The sequence below is a fragment of the Molossus molossus genome, unplaced genomic scaffold (assembly GCF_014108415.1).
Source record: "Molossus molossus isolate mMolMol1 unplaced genomic scaffold, mMolMol1.p scaffold_m16_p_2, whole genome shotgun sequence".
NCBI classification, from domain to species: Eukaryota; Metazoa; Chordata; class Mammalia; order Chiroptera; family Molossidae; genus Molossus; species Molossus molossus.
In genome coordinates, this window is record NW_023425355.1 from 18,131,712 (window position 1) to 18,152,174 (window position 20,463).

At 38.2% G+C, this 20,463-nt stretch overlaps 1 pseudogene; it reads left to right on the forward strand.

Annotated features, from left to right (window-relative positions):
• The first annotated feature begins 4,898 nt into the window (after nucleotides 1-4,898).
• Nucleotides 4,899-5,573, forward strand: LOC118636266 (annotated as a pseudogene).
• The last annotated feature ends 14,890 nt before the right edge of the window (nucleotides 5,574-20,463 follow it).

Below are 20,463 nucleotides of genomic sequence, written 5' to 3' on the forward strand. Positions count from 1 at the left end.
ATGATTCCATTAATACAAAATCTTATAAAGGGAAAGTAATTACAATAGAAAGCAGAGCATTGGTTGCTTAGGAGCAAGAATAAGAGAAGATAACTGAGTGCAAGGGGACAATAAAAAACTCGCTAAGGTGACAGAAAAGTTTTGGATCTTGATTATGGAAGAGGTTATATGATTATATAAAATTACAAAATTTTATCAAATAATTCACTTAAAACTAGTCAATTTTACTATATGTAAATAAAACCTCAATAAATAAAATAGAGGAAAATGTGTTGAATAATTAACCATTGATTATAAAATCAGTGGAATAAAAACAGTAAAATCTGAGATATTTATTTCTATCTTTCTGCTTCATCCACTAGGCTATACTGTCTCTCATTTTCCAACATGGTATTCCTACATGAAGTGTTCTTTGCAGTATTTCTGTAAAAAACTGTTAATGAATCCAAACCCACACTGTAATATCAATGCCCATGCAGCCAACCAGAGTTCTTTCATAATGTAGAATTGGCATAATTAATTTGGATTTCAAATGAACTACATTAATGTGACAACGCATCTGCCTTAATACTAAGAGAAAAAATATATCCAGGTGTTTTCTTCCCTATAAACTCAGTATGAAACAGTCTATATATTATATCAGTAAAACAATGTTATTAATGGGTGCTTTCTAAAAGCTGAAAGCTTAACAGTATTAGAAATATAGAAAATGTGTGAACAAAATCACACTGTAAAATCTCTTTGGTAAAAAAAAAAATTATCCTTTTCATCCTGATTCAAAATGATTCCTAATCCTTTTATTATCATTATTTTATGTTAAAGCTCAAAATAAGGATTTATTTTAAAGAAATTTTGACCATTTACCCAAAGAGAGTGTCATGAGCAAGGGAGCATCCCCCAAAGGAGTCACTCACACACAACAGTATCTTTCCACAATGCCAGAATTATTAGGGAGAACTCCCCAATGAACCAGTAGAGTCACACACAGGTTACATCGAGAGAGGGGAGCTTAGACCATACAACCAAGCAGAGCCAGCATCTGGCTCGAAGTCCTGGTGATTGGCAGCAATTGCAAGTGGAGAAGCGGGTTGGGTCTCAAGCTAGGCAGCTACAGTGGGTGGAGTAGAAGCCTAGCAGGTGTCCCAGTGTGAACTGTGGTGCAGCCAAGCTCCAGCATTCTGTGGTTGTAGCCCTGAGTTCTAGTCCACAAGTGATGGAGGTCCCACTCATAAAGGGGTCCACATGGAATTTTTATCCAAGTGTCCAGTCTTGGGGTTTGGGGTGTTCTGGGCTCCTCCTTAGGGCATTCTCATGACAGCTCATTACCTCAGTTTTGACAGAGCAGTTGACATAATATATAGTTTTATTAAACAAAAACAGAATGCCACAATAATAATATTCAGAGATCTTAATATTCTTGGTAATTAAAAATGTAATAGCAGAAATGTAAAACTTTATAGAAGGTTTGAAAGACAAAAATAATGGCTCAGTGGTTGAGCATCGACACATGAGCCAGGAGGTCACCGGTTGGATTGCCGGTCAGGGCACATGCCCAGGTTGTGGGCCTGATCCCCAGGGGGGGGCATGCAGGAGGCGGCCAATCAATGTTCTCTCTCATTGATGTTTCTATTTCTCTCTCCCTTTCCCTTCCTCTTTCTAAAATCAATAAAGACAAATTTTTTTTAAAAGACAGTGATATAAAAATACAGAGTAGATAGAAGATAATAAAATTAGGGGGAATTCAGAAATGACAGCATCCACATTTTAAGAGACATGGAGAGTTAAGAAAGAAATATAAGAATGGAAATTAAAGGAAAACTAAGAAAATGTCACAGAACTGAAATTCATAGCTTTCATATTGGGAGGGACCATCAAATGCCCAGAAGATGGTATAAAATTAATCTATAATAAGGTACATCATTGTAAAACTTCAGAATACACGATAAAAGTGAATTACCCTACAAATTTCTATAAGGGAACAAAAAGGCAACAAACAAAGATCAATTAGAATAATCAAACTGATGGTTGTCAGAGAAGAGGGGGTGGGGCATGGGTGGAAGGGAATATAGTCACTAGTATTGTGATAATTCTCCAGTGACAGATGGTTACCAGACTTGGTGTGGGTGATCACATCATAAGGTATATAAAGTTTGGATCACTGTATTGTATACCCGAAGCTAACGTAATATTCTATGCCAACTATACTTAATTATAAGAAATAACTTTGGATTTCTCAACAAAGACATGGATGCTTTAAAATAGTTAAGGAATCTTTCCAGTTGTGAATGGAAGTGATTTCCCACTTAGGAATCTATCCCCAAATAGTTTATTACTCAAATATGAAGGGAGAATGGAAACTTTTAGACCTTTAAACTTAAAATAGAGCATGTCTCATAGACTCTCTCTCAAAAATGGTCCTGGAGTAGCACTGGCCGGTTTGGCTCAGCAGTTAGAGCAACGGCCTGCAGACTAGAGAGTCCCAGGATCGGTTCCCACTAGTGGCACGTATCAAAAAATAAAAAAAATAAAAATGATCTTGGAGTATATGTTCCACCTAATCAAAGGAGTACAAACCTAGGAAGAGGAACACCCAGAAATCAGAACAGAGCACCCAACAAAATAGAAGAGCAAAATAAACCCCAGGACATGAGGGGAGGACAATTTTGAGATGACAGATAAGCAGGAAGCCTAGAGTTTAAGCAGTCAATATTGCAGTAGATTACAAGTCTCCAGGAAGAGTCTCTTCAAGGGGATGAGATTGATAGATTACCTAATGTGTCTGAATGTATTAAAAATGGAGGTTTATCCTTGGAGTTTGGAGTTGAATTAATAAAGTACACAGAAAAGAAACCAATGAGGGACGATACCAAGACTATTTTTTTTAATTTTTACTTTATTTTTGTTACAGGTGTTTCTCCTTTTACCCCCCCCCACCACCACAGACACCCTCCTCCCCATCCCACCCCCTCCCCACCCCACCCCAGCATTGTTGTCTATGTCCATTAGTTATGTATACATGCATATAAGTTCTTTGGTTCATCTCATCCATCCCCCAAGCCCCCACCTCTCAGGTCTGTCAGTCTGAACCATACTCCTTTCTATGTTTCTGGGTTTATTTTGTTCATCAGCTTATTTTGTTCATTATACCCCAGAAATAAATGAGATCATGTGGTATTTGTCTTTCTCTGATTGTCTTATTTTGCTTAGCATAATGCCCTCCAGGTCCTTCCATGTCATCTCAAAGGGTAAGAAACCTTTCTTTCTTACAGCTGCATAGTACTCCATTGTGCATATGTACCACTGCTTTTTTATCCACTCATCTACTGATGGAAAGTTGGGCTGTTCCCAGATCTTAGCAATTTTAAACAGTGCTGCTATGAACATGGGGGTACATTTGTTCTTTCTGATTGGTGTTTAGGCTTCTTAGGGTGTATTCCTAGAAGTGGGATCACTGGGTCAAATGGAAGTTCAATTTTTTAATTTTTTGAGGTAACACCATATCGTTTTCCATAGTGACTGCACCAGTCTGCATTCCCACCAGCAGTGTACTAGAGTTCCCTTTTCTCCACACCCTCGCCAACACTTGTTGTTTGATGATTTGTTGATGGCAGCCATTCTGGCAGGTGTGAGGTGATACCTCATAGTTGCTTTAATTTTCATCTCTCTGATGATTAGTGATGTTGAGCATTTTTTCATATGCCAAGACTATTCTCTTTTTTCCCTGTGGTACATGCTCCTAGCAGGAACCAAACCCAGGACTCTCTGGTCTGCAGACCCACACTCAACCCCTGAGCCAAACTGTCCAGGGCCCAAGACTATTTTTAATACTAAAATGAACAATGTATTGCACGAGATAAAAATAATAATAACAATGGTTAAATCATTGATTGATTTTATATATGAGGTAAAATAATTTGAGCACTGAGCATTGTTCTAACTAGAATTACAATATCACTCTTGGGGAAATGACATAAAGGAAAATTGTGTGTGTGTGTGTGTGTTTAATGAGGTGGGGAAAGTATAAAGAGGGCTGAATTTAAAGGCAATGTATAATTACTAAAATATGTAAATTAGCAAGAACAAAGCACCAACACAAATATCTTGGAAATATGAAACTAAACCAGATTAACCAGCTAAAGAGATTGGAAAAAGATGTTTCTGGAAAATAGGAAATGGGAATGAGGTGGGATACTGTGGAGTTTTTTTGTTTGATTGTTTTTGTTTTAAGACTTGTGGACTCTTTAAATGTATGCATCTTAGACTGGGTTAATTTTTAAAATACATACATGGTAGATAGGTATGCTGGTACCTTAAGTTTGGGAAACATTTCAAGAGTATTTAGTCTCACTGCTATCAAGGAACATGCTTATTCTACAGGTAGCAAAGAGCCTGTAAATAAGGCATATTGATTGGCCAACTGCACATTCGTAAAAGCAATAAAGGTCAAATATCGCTTTCAAAGAAAAATTAGTGACAAAATTTGTGGAACTATTAAACTTATACATTTACCCCTGGCAGGTTTTCTCAGTGGTTAGAGCTTCGGCCTGCAGTCCAGAGAGACCTGGGTTCGGTTCCCGCTTAAGGGCACATACCTCGGTTGCATTTTGCCCCCGACCCTGGTTGGGTCAAGCAGGTGGCAGCCACTCTATGTGTCCCTTTCACGTCAATGTTTCTCTCTCTCTCTCTCTTCTTCCCTCTCTCACTCCCGCTCTATCTGAAGATGAATGCAAAAATGTCCCCGGTTGAGGATAAAAAAATAAAAAAAAGTAAACTTATACATTTACCCTTTTACATACCCAAACAACGTCCAACTTCTTTTTTGAAAATCAAAGTATCAATATTTCTCTCCCATGTAAGATGAGTCAAAAATAATTTCATTGATCCTCCTGCCGCCCAAGATGCTGAAAGGAACGAAGGCCAAGGGGAAGAAGGCAGCGCCAGCCCCTGCTGTCGTGAAGAAGCAGGAGGCCAAGAAAGTGGGAAGTCTTGTTTGAGAAAAGGCCTAAGAATTTTGGCATTGGACAGGACATCCAGACCCAAAGGGAGCTCACTCACTATGTCAAATGGCCCCACTACATACGGCTCCAGCAGCAAAGGGCTATTCTCTATAAGCATCTAAACGTACCTCCTGCCATTAACCAGTTCACCAGGCTTTGAACTGCCCAACAGCTACTCAACTGCTTAAGCTGACCCACAGGTTCAGGCCAGAGATGAATCAAGAAAAGAAGCAGAGGCTGTTGGCCTAGGCTGAGAAGAAAGCTGCCGGCAAAGGGGATGTCCCCATCAAGAGGCCGCCTGTCCTTCGAGCAGGGGTTAACACTGTCACCACCCTGGCAGAGAACAAGAAGGCCCAGCTGGTGGTGACTGCACATGACGTGAATCCCATGGAGCTTGTTGTCTTTCTGCCTGCCCTGTGCCAGAAGATGGGGGTTCCCTGCTACATTATCGAGAGGAAGACCAGGCTGGGGCGTCTTGTCCACGGGAAGACCTGCACCACTGTGGCCTTCACACAGGTTAACTCAGAAGACAAAGGAGCTCTGGCTAAGCTGGTGGAAGCTATCCGAACCAATTAAAATGACAGATACGATGAGATCCGCCGCCACTGGGGAGGCAATGTCCTGGGTCCCAAGTCAGTGGCTCGCATTGCCAAGCTGGAAGAGGCCAAGGCCAAAGAACTGGCCACTAAGCTGAGCTAAGTGTGCACTGTTGAGTTTTCTGTACATAAAAGTAATAAAAAAATCCTCCTTCAAAAAAATAAAAAATAATTTCATCCTCAAAGCTTTCCTTGATCCATCAACTTCACACTAAACATTTGTCCTTTTCTGTTATTTTATTTATTTAAATTTTTTTTCTTTATTGATTTTTAGAGAGAGACAGAGAAAGGAAGGGAGAGGAAAAGAGAGAGAGAAACATCGATGAGAGAGAACATCAATTGGCTGCCTCCTGCATGCCCCCCACTGGGGATCTGGCCCAGAACCTGGGCATGTGCTCTGACTGGGAATCAAACCAGCAACTTCTTGGTGCATGGGTCCACGCTCAACCACTGAGCCACACCGGCCGGGCCCTTTCTGTTCTTTTATCAAGTATGTTTTGTATTTAGCATTCTTTCTCATTTGTATTACTTCACTCTTAGCTCAAGATATTGCTTGCATATATATCTTGTCTTTAAATAGATAACTCCCTGAGAATAGGGCTCTGCCTCATTTCCTATTACATTTACAAGTCCTGTGATAGGTTAATAAAAACAAACACGATCCATATGTGAAAGTGAATTTAGTAAATTCATCTTTAAGGTTCATGTTAGAGTACAAGCAAGCCTTCCCACAACATGGGTCATATCCAATATTCTTTCATTCAATACTATTTCTTGATTATTGTCCATGTGTTCAACACTATGCCTGTTGCTGAAAAGACAAACAAAATATTTGAAATTCAGTCTAGCTCTGCAATATGCCCCCTGTAAGAATAGGAATAACAAGTAGAGGATCAATATGGGGTTAAGAGTTGAGGGCACAATAACAAATGGACTAAATACGGTCAATGGCTAGCAGTCTAGTATGGAATCAGAAAGTAAATATAAACTTACAATTTAATGTGTTAAGAGAAAGACAGGCCCTGGCCAGTTATGCTCAGCAGTTAGAGCATTGGCCTGTGGACCTAAGAGTTGAGGGTTTGATTGCAGCCAAGGCCATGTACCTCAGTTGTGGTTCGTTCCCTGCCCCAGTTGGGGTCGTGCGCGTGGCAGCCAATCGATGTGTCTTTCTCATGTCAATGTCTCTCTCTCCCTCTCTCTCTCTCCCTCTCTTTCCCCTACTCTGTCTGAAGATAAAATGTAAAAAAAAGAAAGAAAGATCGGATGTGCAAGGAACTCTGTGGCACAATATGAAATAAAAGATGTAGACTCTGACCCTATGATCATGCTCAAATTACTAACGTCCCTGAGCCAATGCCTCTCCATTTCACCTTATTTTCACCATATACTCCCTTTCTCATTCTATTTTAGTCACACAGGTCTTCATTCACATTCTCCGAAGGGGCCATTGCACTGTGATTCCTCTTTATGAAATGCTTTCCCAATATCATTTTCTTAGGTATCCTGTAGTGATGCTTTCTCTCTCTTTTTTTTATTTGTTTTTCTTTATTGATTTTAGAGAGAGAGGAAGGGAGAGGGAGAGAGAGATTGGAAACATCGATGAGAGAGAACATGGACTGGCCGCCTCCTGCATGCCCCCCACTGGGGATCGGACTCACAACCTGGGCATGTGCCCTGACCAGGAATCAAACCGGTGCCCTTTTGGTGCATGGGTTGACACTCAGTCACTAAGCCACACCATCTGGGCAGTGGTGCTTTAAACATCAGCTTAAGTATTACTTCCTCAGCTATTTCTTCCTGACCTTGTTAAATCATAACTCCAATTGTGCACCTTGTACTTTTCAGAAACTCTTGTCACAGACGCAATTTTGCATGTATTTTATGACTGATGTCTATTTCCCCCATTATATAGTAAGCTCCTCTGGGAGAGTAAATGTTTTGCTTATCACCACTTATCTTAATGATTGGAAGAAAGTAGGTACTCAATCCTATGTATAGTTGAATAACACTGAACTCATAATTTGATCAGAAGATAAAGAAGTGGGCCCTTTGGGAGACAAACAGGAAAAATGTAACAAACATTATTATCTTTACTAATCAGGGCCTAAGGATCACGAGCACTCAGTGGGCCATTGTAACCGTGCACACACAGCTTTTGCTTCGGATTCCTGACAACACATCTTACTTAGATTTAGTGGCTTCACCAGTAACATACATACACCTGATTTGATTTTGATAATAACTATTTTCAAATATATTAATGATATCTGCTATGATAGGCACTTACCCAGTTTTCCCATGACAATCTCAGTTTTAGTGCTTACAGACCCCCATCCTGGGAGACTTCTCCCAGGACAACTGGTCATTCTCTCCAGACCATCCAAGTTTACAAGCATTTTCCAGGATAGAAGGTATATGCAACCATAAAATAAAATTGCAATCACTCTTTTTTTATCAACAAAATATTTGGAGAAAAATAAAAGAGCATACATTAATAAATAACAAAATAGAAACCTGGTACCACTTCTCTAAAATGTATAGGAAATGGTGGAGCTTTACTGGGAAGCAAACTTTTAAATTTTGGGTTATGATCAAAATAGGAAATCAGCAAAAAGCCAATTTGGTATTGCACAGGTCAAAAGTGTTGGCAGGTTAATTTGTTAATTAAAACAAAAACAAGTGGAGGAAAATGGCTTGCAACTACGTTGTTCATGAATGAATCAGCACTTGTATGCTTTCTAATCATTTGATCTGTGTTGCTACACATATGAGAGCAATTATCACTGTTCCTCATTCAATTAACCATCTACCCTTTTTATTGATAACAAAATCCTATTACATGCATTGTTCTGTGCAAGTAAAAAATTACAGGCAATAAAACTAAGCCAGTGGGAAATATAAGGAGTGAGCACATATTCAATTTACAAGGGTTTATTATGCTCTGCCTTTAAAACATTATGCATCCAGGGGAAAAACAAGTTTTCCTTATATACTGTTTCATGTAAAAAAAAAAGGCAAAAAAATGATGAGATAAAAAATAATGTCCAAATGCATTATATTTCTTATTTTCTTTCTGTAGCATGCTAGAGAGCTTCTTTTCTGATGGATTTTTTTGGAAATTTTTAGAAGCATTTCATACAATCTGGGAACCTTGGATCCTTTTCTTCTCCATCTTTATATACACAGATTCTTGTAAACAATTCTAACTTGATCTTCTCATCCGCCCTTGTTTAATAATGTCCTCTGTAACAACTCCCTCAAAGTCAGCCTATAATTTCGGTTATTTTAATTAGGGGAATTAGTCTATTCTCTAAAACTAGATTTAATTTGACTCTGTCTAATATTAAACATAATTGATTCTATTTAACATCCTACATGTATTGGAAAATCAATATTGATGGCGATAAAGGAAACTGATCACTTACTGTTTTTGATACAATGTTTAAAATTAAGGCCAGTCATTATGAAAACTAGAAAAAAACTGAGCAACAACAATTAATAAAATAAATACAGCAGTATTTACTGAAATAATTTTATATTCAACTTACGTCAAATTGTTAAAAGTAACTTTTACAACATAGTAAATTGCTACAAAATTATAAAATATGGGACTGGGGCAATATTTCCTAAACTGATGTTATTATTCATCCATATATAACAGTAAATTTTGCTGTTATTAACATATGTATGTAATATGTCCTCTAAATATTTTAATATGATATGTAATTACAGTATAGTTATAAGATTAAAATGACATATTTAGATTACAAATAACTAAATCTGTTCCAGTATTTGTCTTGAGTGATGACTTACTGCATTGTAACTTCCTAAAATATTGAAAATTAAAAAAGATTGCAGTTTTTAAAATGCAGATCATATGTTTTGGTAACTACTGTGTTCTGTCATTATCTTAGCATCATGTACCCAGGCTACACAACCCTCTTGGGGAATAGAAAAGTCCATAAATTAGCAATCTTATCAGACAACAAATACCTACCAAGAGTTTCACCTACTTGCAGGCAGTTAAAGCTATCAAAAGAGGGGAATGAAACTTAGTTTCCAGCTATTAACAAAGAATAATAAAGAACCTCAGTGGTTATCAACATCACCATTCTTTCTCAAAGCTCAGAGAACTGTTTGAGAGGCCTTATCTCCTTTCACATTAGGCTGCCAACTTTTATCTTATCTAAGCAGAAAATAACTTTCAAATGATCATATGGAAAATAATATTGCTTTAATATATGATAACCCTAAAAAGAATGAACAGTCAATGAACAGGAAATGTGGGCAACAATATGAGAAAAGAGATATCGGCATAAGAGTCTGCAAAATAACAAATTAAAATGTCACTCTCCACTATATTCTCCCTCCGTCACTACATTTCTCCTCTAAACTATGCTCATGAATTGTGCATGTTAATGGGAATGCAAGTGAATCATGGGGTAGGCTGTGATTCTGCCCTGACTACAGCCCTCACTTGGTTTGTAAAGCACTTCCATACATATCTCATCTCAGCCTCGCAGCCTTCCTTTGAGGCAAATGATGTTGCACTGAAAGGATATTACATTTTTAGTGTCATTTATTATTATTGTATAATTGTGTCCTATGCTATTGTGTATTAGTATTCTAAATTTACTGAGGAGGTTGCTGAGGTTGACGATTCAAAAGTCAATGCTGCCTTTAATGCAAATGTGTAATTGTTATTTTATACTGGAAATGGTCAATAAGTGTGTTCTAGAGGTTAAAGTGATAAAAACATCCATAGGTAAAGCAATCATTTCTATTGAAAAAATACAATAATAATGGGAATATGAATCTGCTAAATGAATATTAATTTGGGATTTCCAATTGTCGGGTGATCTCTTTAAGTCTCATGGCTTGAGATTCCGTCAATATGCTGACCACTCACATAGAAACCTGGTACCATGTCTCCAAAATATACAAGAAATGGTTGAGCTTTACTGTGAAGGGAAATTTGCATATCCTGCCAGGACTCATTCATAAGAACAATACTCATGTCTAAATGTCCTGCACAACTCCACTTGAACACCAAGAGTTATCTCAAACTTAATGGTCAAAAACACTTAACTCACTCCCTCCTCTACCCTGAAATCCCTGCTTTTTTTTTTTTCTTTTTAAATTTTTTATCTTTATTGATTTTAGAGAGAGAGGAAGGGAGAGGGAGAGATACAAACATCAATGAGAGAGAACATTGATTGGCCGCCTCCTGCATGCCCCTACCTGGGGATCAGACCCACATCCTGGGCATGTGTCATGACTGGGAATCGAACCAGCGACCTCTTGGTGCATGGGTCGACACTTAACCACTGAGCCACACTGGCCGAGCTCTGTGCTTTTTTTTCTGTCTTGTATTCAGGGTAACCATACTACTCATCAATCAAACCTTGGTACTTTTGATAGTAATAGAGAGAAAGTTAATAACATTTCTGAGACCAGTATATGTAAACTAGGACTATCCTTACCAATTTATGTCACTAAATGGTGCTGCTTGCATTTGTTTCCAAAGCCTTAATCCTTGGCATTATTTTCATGAACTTTTAGTCTCACATCCCATATTCAATTTGTCTGCAAACACTGTCAGTTCTGTTTAAGAATTCGAATACTTCTGTCCTGGCTGGTTTTACTCAGCGGTTAGAGCATTGACCTCCAGACCAGAGAGTCCCAGGTTCCGTTTCCACTAAGGGCACGTACCTCGGTTGCAGCTTGTCCCTGAGCCCAGTTGTGGTCGTGTGGGTGGCAACCAGTCGTGTCTCTCACATCGCTGTTTCTCTCTCTGTCTTCCTCCTTCTCTTCCTCCCACTCTATCTGAAGATGTATGCAAAATGTCCTTGGGTGAGGATGAAAAAAAAAAAAAAAGAATTTGAAGACTTCTCACTACCTCCAGAGCTACTCATGCTGTTCCATGATTTCTTATCCAGATGATAATATCAGCCTTCTAAATAATGTTTTGCCTTCACCCTAGCCCTTCTAAAATCTATTGTCAACATAGCATCCAACATAATTGTTTTAAAACATAAATCATATCATGTCACTCAAAATACTTCAATAGCATCCCATAATATCCAGAATCTCAGCAGGTTTCATAAAATGAACAAGATCCTCCATTAGCTGTGCCATTACCAGCACATTATCTTTTTTACTTCAATTGTTGCTACTCTTTTATTTATTTATTTATTTTTTGCTACTCTCTTATTTGATCACACTACTTTAGCCACACTGCCTATCTAATATTTAAAAAAAAAAATTTTTTATCCTCACCCGATAATATTTTTGCATTTATCTTCCAATAGAGCAGGAGGGAGAGAGGGAGGAAGAGAGAGAGAGAAACATTGATGTGAGAGAGACACATGGACTGGTTGCCACCCACACAACCCCAATCAGGGCCGGGGACAAACTGCAACCGAGATATATGCTCTTGGTGGGAACCAAACCCAGGACTCTCAGGTCCCCGGGCCGACGCTCTAACTGCTGAACCAAACCGGCCAGGGCCCTAATATATTTTTTTTAACATTGCAAGCATATTCCTGCCTCAGGTCCACTGTACTGTATCCACTCTCTAGATCTTACATCCTCCAGATATCCACACAGCTCATTCCCTCACCTCTTCATATTTATGCACCAAAGATACTTCGTAGGTGTTCATGGAGCTCCCTATATAAGATTGTATTTATGGCCATCAGGCATACTTCATGTTTTACTCATTTATTGGTATAGTGTTTGCAATCAACTACTGTCATGTTAACTCCACAAAGATGTGAACTTTTGTCTGTCTGTTTTCCTGCCAGGACCTAGAACAACACCTTCAGTGAAAAAAATAAATGCATTTTTACAGAATAAATGAATGGATGGAATAACAAGTCTTAGCATGAGATACAGATATATGCATCAGCGACTAGGTGTGGATATAAGATTATTGATACAGAGTTCAATTTTAGTATAATTTTATTTTAGTAAGAAGTGCTCCATGAACATAGTAGCTATACTGTGTCATGTGACTGTTTTCCTCTGCTGCCTGGTAAAATGGAAATTTGTTTATTGTCAGTAATAAAATATTCATATACATCTAAGTTTAAACTTAATTTTAACCATGAGCAAGTTCTATTATGTAAATGATATAAAATGCAAATATATATTCAATTAATATCTCTCTCATTTTTTTTGTATTTAAAAAAAATACTCTACAGCCCGGCCAGTGTGGCTCAGTGGTTGAGCATCCACCCATGCACCAAGAGGTCACCGGTTCGATTCCTGGTCAGGGCACATGCCCAGGTTGTGGGCCCGATCCCCAGTGGGGGGCATGCAGGAGGCGGCCAATCGATGTTCTCTGTCATTGATGTTTCTATCTCTCTCTCCCTCTCCCTTCCTTTCTCTCTTTAACATCAATAAAGGAAAAAAATGTTTTTTCAACTATTAGAAACAATGAAGAAATACAGTAAAGATGCAGGATACAAAATCAATGTCAAAAATCCATTCTATTCCTAAACAAAAATTATTTTTGCAATTGCAACAAAAAACTAGAAATACCTGGAAATAAACTTAACAAAGGATGTGAAGGACCTATACACTGAAAACTTCAAAATATAATTAAAATAAATTGATTTGCATTTTTAAAATGAAACAATGACATCATATTTAAAAATATATATATTCAACATAAAATTCACCCATGAATGTTATAATGGCAATAATATTACTAGGAATCACTTTAATAGTGAATAGAGAAACATATAATAAAATTCACTGTTCCCAACATAAATGTTATAAAATAGTGTTAAGTAATAAAAAAACAAAACTGAGGAGAGAATATAAAAGCTATATAATATTCCTTATTTACTTCCCCAAATATCGTATACATATAAAGCACCTTAATAGTTAAAGTGAATCTTTTACAACTTTAGGAAAAGTTAATGTTTTGCCCACTTTGTGTTTGATAAAATCTTACCACATGTGGAATTTTCATTGATTTCTTATGAAGGGATCAGCGATCCAAACACAAAACAGAGAGCTTATTCTTGGAGAGAAAGATCTCGGAATTCATTTAGTTTCTATTGCCAAAGAGTTCAAAAAGTCATTTGTGTGGACAGAGTCTCATCTCTCCAGGATCAGCTTGGGTTTGGTCTAAATGTACAGTTTAGTTGCCCTCTCAAGGTCACTTCCAGATTTATGAGCTTGTGAAATTCCTTAAAGTCATTTCCTTTCCAGGCTAACATAAACCTGATTCCACTTTCTTGACAGAAATGAAAAAAACACTTTGTTCAACCTGGAAGGAAAGCAGATCACTGAATAATACTGTTTTTTGTTTTGTTTTGTTTTCCCAGTGAAGTGGAACTATGCAGAACTATCTTGATTAATACAAACGTATAATATTGGTCCTTTATTTTTTCTTTATTGATTTTAGAGAAAGAGGAAGGGAGAGAGAGATAGAAACATTGATGAGAGAGAACATCGATTGGCTGCCTCCTGCATGCCCCCCACTGAAGACTGGGTCCACAACCTGGGCATGAGTCCTGATGGGGAATCAAACCAGTGACCCCCTGGTGCATGGGTCGACACTAAACCACTGAGCAACACCGGCTGGGTAGATCAGTCCTTTCCAATGTGTTACTCTGGTATTCAAACCACGCCCTGTGTTACTGAATGGTTCTTGTCTAAATGTTATAAGATGGGTTAAAATATGTTTACCCCAGGCAATTCTTTCAAGAACAATTAGGGTCTACTATGAGCCACACTGGTTGGGCTATACTATACTCTTTATCATTATTTTGGAGTGTACTCTTTTGACTTATAAAAAATAAAGTTTTCTGTGAAATAGGATGCTTTGTTATGCCAGCACCAGCTTCATATATCTTGTATTTACTGTGTCTCTTGATTGCATCATTTGTCTCTCGGGCTTTATTTAATCTCTTGTTGCTTTGCTCATCTGGCCATTAAGCATACAGAATCCACTGCTAATGTTGCCAGGAAGAGACCACATCCAGCGATTAACCTGAAAATGAAATTGAAAGTGATTAAAGACTATGAAGGTGGAAAATCAGTGATAGTTATTACTCCCTGGTCAGGCGATCGTGAATAAGAACCAAAAAATATAAGCTGTTCAACGATCTGCTTCATTAAAGGCAACAATATTAACAAAAATTCTATAAGGGCCTGTCTCAGACATGGAGAAACTTCTAATGATGTAGATTGAAAACCAGAAACAGAGGCATATCCTTTTCAGCACCATGATGATTACAGCCGAAGCAAAATTTTTCTCTGTGATGTTAAAAAAAAAACACCACTAGACTAGACTATGATGTTGAGGATACTGGTAGCTCTGGGTGTTTGTAACAATTCAATTAATTATATAATATAGGAGTGCACAGTGAGTCTGCAAGTGTTGATTTGAAAGCAACTACAGAGTTCTGGGGAACTCTAGATAAGCTGACCAAGAAGAAGAATGACTTGCCAAAGGAAACATTTAATATGGATAAAAACTCTGAACTCTGGATACAAATGCCTAAAAGGACTTTTATCCATCAGGAGGCCATCTCAATGCCAGATTTCAAGACTTTTAAGGACAGGATGACAGTTTTGCTTGGGTACAATGTTGCAGGTTACAGATTAGAAACCTTTGTGATTTGGCATAATGAGAACCCCAGGAGCTTCAAGCATGTCGATAATCACACACTGTACTACAAGGACAATAAGAAGTCATGTATAACACAGCTGTTTCTCCCATATGTCCTTCTGAATTGCTATACCAGGGAAATGGAGTACCAATGGGAAAATAGCATACCTTTCAAGATTTTGATTGATTGTTGATAATGCTCCTGAACATCCCCCTTTTATTGGTGATCTTCATCCCAATATCAAAGTGGTATTTACCCCACCAAAACCAATGAGTCAAGGCTTACTACCTGAGGGAGACCTTGTCTGAGCTATTACAGCAACCGAGGAAAACACTGATGTAATTATGGAAAAACTTCAGCACCTATGACTGAATCAAGAATAATGGCTAGCCCTGGCCAGTTTGGCTCAGCGGTTAGAGCGTCCGCCTGCGGTCCAGAGAGACCTGGGTTCGGTTCCCGCTAAGGGCATGTACCTCGGTTGCAGTTTGTCCCCGGCCCTGGTTGGTCGTGCGGGTGGCAAACACTCGATGTGTCCCTTTCACATCGATGTTTCCCTCTCTCTCTTTTCCTCTCTCTCCCTCCCACTCTGTACAAAAAATGGAAAAATGTCCTCGGATGAGGATTTAAAAAAAATAAATAAATAAATAATGGCTAGGCTTGGGGTGATGTCACTACAAAGTTTATGAGTGATATCTGCAAGAAAACACTCAAGAGCTTTGTCTATGACTTGAAAGGGTTTGTCAACGATGAGAAGGTAACAAAAATCAACATGGCAAGAAGGCTGTGGTTAAAATAGCAAAGATCTTTAAACTGGATGTAGATGAGGATGACATTGAAGAGTTCCTAGAGGTGGTTTTTCAGGAGATGACTAATGAGAAGCTGTTGAAACCAAAGCAGGAACACTTACCTGAAGAAGAGGCAAGAGAAAAGGAACATGGAGGAGAAGTAAAAGAACACTCCAAGAAAATTCACACTAAAGAGTTTAAAGAGATTTTTGCACACCTCAATAAGCTCCTTAAAAGCTTAAAATCATGGACCCCAACATCAAAAGATTTTTGTTAATAGAGAGGAATGTTCATAGTTCAATCTGCTTCTCAGCATATTTATGATTGAGGTAGAAGAGTGAGAAGCTAAGAAGATCCCTGGGCAAGTGAAAGGGGGAAACTGAGACAAGAAAATTAAACAAGGTCTAACATGTTGAACTTTTTACAGCCATCTAGTGAATCACAAGACTTTCTCTATCTTAATCAATGACACTTGAGAGCGAATGGTTTACACCTCCCCTCCTTAACCAGAGAACACATAACTTAAATCACCCTGGTCTTGGAAATAGAGAACAAAGACCCAATTAATGCTAATTGTGCCAGCTAAACCCAAGGACAGATAAAGTCGGGGAACAAATAACAAAAACCCCATTGAAAACCAGACAGATGTAAGATAAAAGTATATTAAAAATCGCATCCGGAAGGCTGATGAATATTCTGCTGAAACCCTCTCCTAAGACTCTCACCAGCAGCAGAGAGATACAACCCCCACAACAAAGTATATTGGAGCAGGCTCACTAGAGCACACCCATGCCCCTTCATGGGCATGAACTTTTTATTCCTTCCTAAACTCTAAGGATCCCCATGAGACATGAACCAGGGGACCAGTGGGCAGCAGCAAGCTCCACCCGGACTCACCCCCCTGATCCTGTCTCCAAGGCCCATTTTGCTGTGACTTCCCAACGAGCTAAAGCAACTCCACTTTGCCTCATTTCAATCTCTGTGATCTTTACTTCACAGTGAGCTCACAGTAGCCCCACATTGGCTTACTCCTTTTCTATAACATTTCTAGAGAGCCAAAGCAGAGCACGCCTAGCCTCTCCCCTGTTGTTTCTCTACCCTCAGTCCTTCCTTTGTTTCACTGTCCCTGGCTTTAATAAACATAGTCTCAAACCCATCTGGACTCACTTGTGAAATCTTTCCTACACGAAGTCAAGATCCCACAGACTATAGGCAGGCCTGAGGCAGACCTACTCCGGGCCGGTCCCTGTCTAGTAACATGATGAAAAAAGAAACTAAGCAACTACTATGCATATATTTCTGAAAAGAGTGACACATCCTCTGGAAGAGCCTCATGGAGGTATTTCAGGAGAAAATCCAGAAGAAGGCATTGATATCATAGGAGATGACAGCTCCATGCCTGTTATTGTCCTGAAGACCTGCTAGCGGGACAGGATGCAGAGAAGGAAGACGGTGATATTGATGACCCTGACTCTGTAGGCCTAGGCAAAAATGGGTGTTTTGTCTTCGTTTTTAACAACAAAGTTTTTGAAAAGATGTTTTTATTTATATTTTAGAGAGAGAGATAGAAACATGGATGTGAGAGAGAAACATGGATTGGCTGCCTCCTGCATGCCCTCCACTGGGGATCAAGCCCTCAACCTGGGCATGTGTCCTGATCGGGAATTGAACTGGGACCTCTGAGTCCATGGGATGATGCTCAATCCACAGAACCAACCGGCCAGGCTTAACAAAAGAATTTAAAAGTAATCAAAATCAAAATCTTAAAAATAGAAAAAAAAAATTATAGAATAAGGATAAAATGAAAGAAAATGTTTTTGTACAGCTGTATGATGTGTCTGTGTTATTAAGCTAAGTATTATTACAAAAGTATGAAAAAGTTAAAAAATTAAAAAGTTTAGCCTGGCTGGTGTCGCTCAGTGGTTGAGCATTGACCCATGCACCAACAGGTCGCCAGTTCAATTCCTGGTCAGGATACATGCCCAGGTTGTGGGCCAGATCCCCAGTGAGGGGCATGCAGGAGGCAGCCAATCGATGTCCTCTCTCATCGATGTTTCTATCTCTCCCTCTCCCTTCTTCTCTCTCTAAAGATAAATAATTTTTTTTTTAATTAAAAGGTTTAGAAAGTAAGAAAAAGTGTTCTAGTAAGCTAAGGTACATTTATTATTGAAGAAAGAAAAATATTTTTGTAAATTTAGTGTAACCTTAGTGTACAGTGTTCATAAAATCTCAGTAGTGGACAGTGATGCCCTTGACCTTCACATTCACCCACCACCCACTCACTGACTCACACAGAGCAACTTCCAGTATGATAACCTCCATTGATACTAAATGACCTAAACAGCTGTGCTATTTTTATCTTTTATACGGTATTTTCTTTACCTTTTCTAATGTTTAGATATGTCTAGATACACAAATACTTAGGATTATGTTACAATTGCCCACAATATTAACTACGGTCACATGCTGTACAGGTTTATAGCCCAGAAGCAGCAGGCTATCCCTTATAGTCTAAGTGTGTAGTAGGGTAGACCATCTTGGTTTGTGAAAGTACCACTGTACTGTGTTCTCACAAGGAGGAAATCAACTAAAAACACACTTCTCAAAACATATCCCTGTGACTAAGAGACACATGACTGTACATAATAATAGCAAAGAAGGTGTGATAACATCATGAAAGGGACATTTTGTACTCAGAGAAGTACAAGAGTACATAATAAAATTTTCGACCGCTCCATCCAAGCTAGTTCATAAATAATCAAAATCTTCTTCTGTTCTTATTAATGTCCTTGTTCTTCCTAAATGGTTTTAGAATGCCATAAGGTACAAAGTCATGTTCTTTAGTAGGGAAGGTCTCTGTACTTAGTGACACGTGTGTGTTCCTTAACACTTCAGACGTGATTCAAGTAATTTACATAAATCCATGCTCCTCACAAAAGTATTGTAGATTGCAAAAGAATGTGTATTTAAGGAATTTTTGTAATTTGCAAAAACCTTTTTTTTTTTTTGCTTTAGGTTTCAAAGAGCTTTGTGGTTAAAACTGCCCCTTAGTGTCAGGCGATCTGTGACCCATGTTCCCAGTGAAAACTGATATAGCATGTCATTTCTGTCATTTCTGCTGGTTTCCATACTTGTCTGTGTCACCTGGAAATCTTTCTAGATTCAAGGTCTATGAAGCCAATTATTTGACTTATTTAAATCCCTATCTATCTATAACCTCACTGTCCTTATCTAGGTTATTTTAACCTATGTCTCTTAATTGTATCTATGAGATTAAATTATAATAGATGGTGATTATGACACCTTGCAGATCCTGTATGAAAACAAAGATCATAGCAGAACCGAAGGTTTACAGCTCTTCTGAAGGCAGCGTATTATTATATTAGAAAGTTGCCTGGAAAAATGCACAAACAACAAAATCCCATCTGGCAATTATTTTCTTTTGAAAGAAAATTTGCTTTACATATATAAACATTTTTTTTTTCAATTTATCCTCAACCGAGGACATTTTTGCATTTATCTTCAGATAGAGTGGGAGGGAGAAAGGGAGGAAGAGAGAGAGAAACATCGATGTGAGAGAGACACGTCGAGTAGCTGCCACCCACACAATCCCAACCGGGTAGGGAACAAACTGCAACCGAGGTACATGCCCTTAGCTGGAACCAAACCCAGGACTCTCTGGTCCACAAGCTGATGTTCTAACTGCTGAGCCGAACCAGTCAGGGCCATATATAAACATTTTTAAATAAATCATTATGACTCCTAATTGCATAGATAAAATTATCACACAGGCCTCTTCGGGACTTTCAAGAATTAAAAAAACAATTCTAATGCACTGTTTTAAAACAAATCTCTCTCTCTCTCTCTCTCTCTCTCTCTCTCTCTCTCTCTCATCTATCTCTCCGGTCCTCCCCACCCCCTACACACACACACACACACACACACACACATTCACCTGTGAGTGACTATACATTTATTCCACCTTTTAGACATCACCTGGTAGCCTAGAGCTACATATTAAGTTGTCATAGAGACTTTGTTTTGCTAACTCACAGGCATTTTCTATCCTGTGTTTTATTTCTTTTGAAAAGTTGCTATTAGTCATGACTTAGATATCAAGTAAATTTCATTTGTCTAAATCTCTCATTTTAATTTTGTTATAACAAACGTTCTGACCACTGATCCAGACCACTCTGTCAATAAAGTATCTTTTTCTTTTAGATTTTATTAAATAAAAGAAAAAAAATGTGGAGAGAACATGTCCTTGATGATTAATCCATTTAAGTTAAAAATGATTTAAATTTCTTAAATATTCATCAACTATGGAATTTACCTAAGACGTTACAGATGTAATATTTTTTCCTCAGGAACATGATGTGAGAAATAAAGTGTAGAAACATACAAAGCAGGACTATTAAAATCTTACCTGTGACTCTAGACATTTTATGGCATTGAT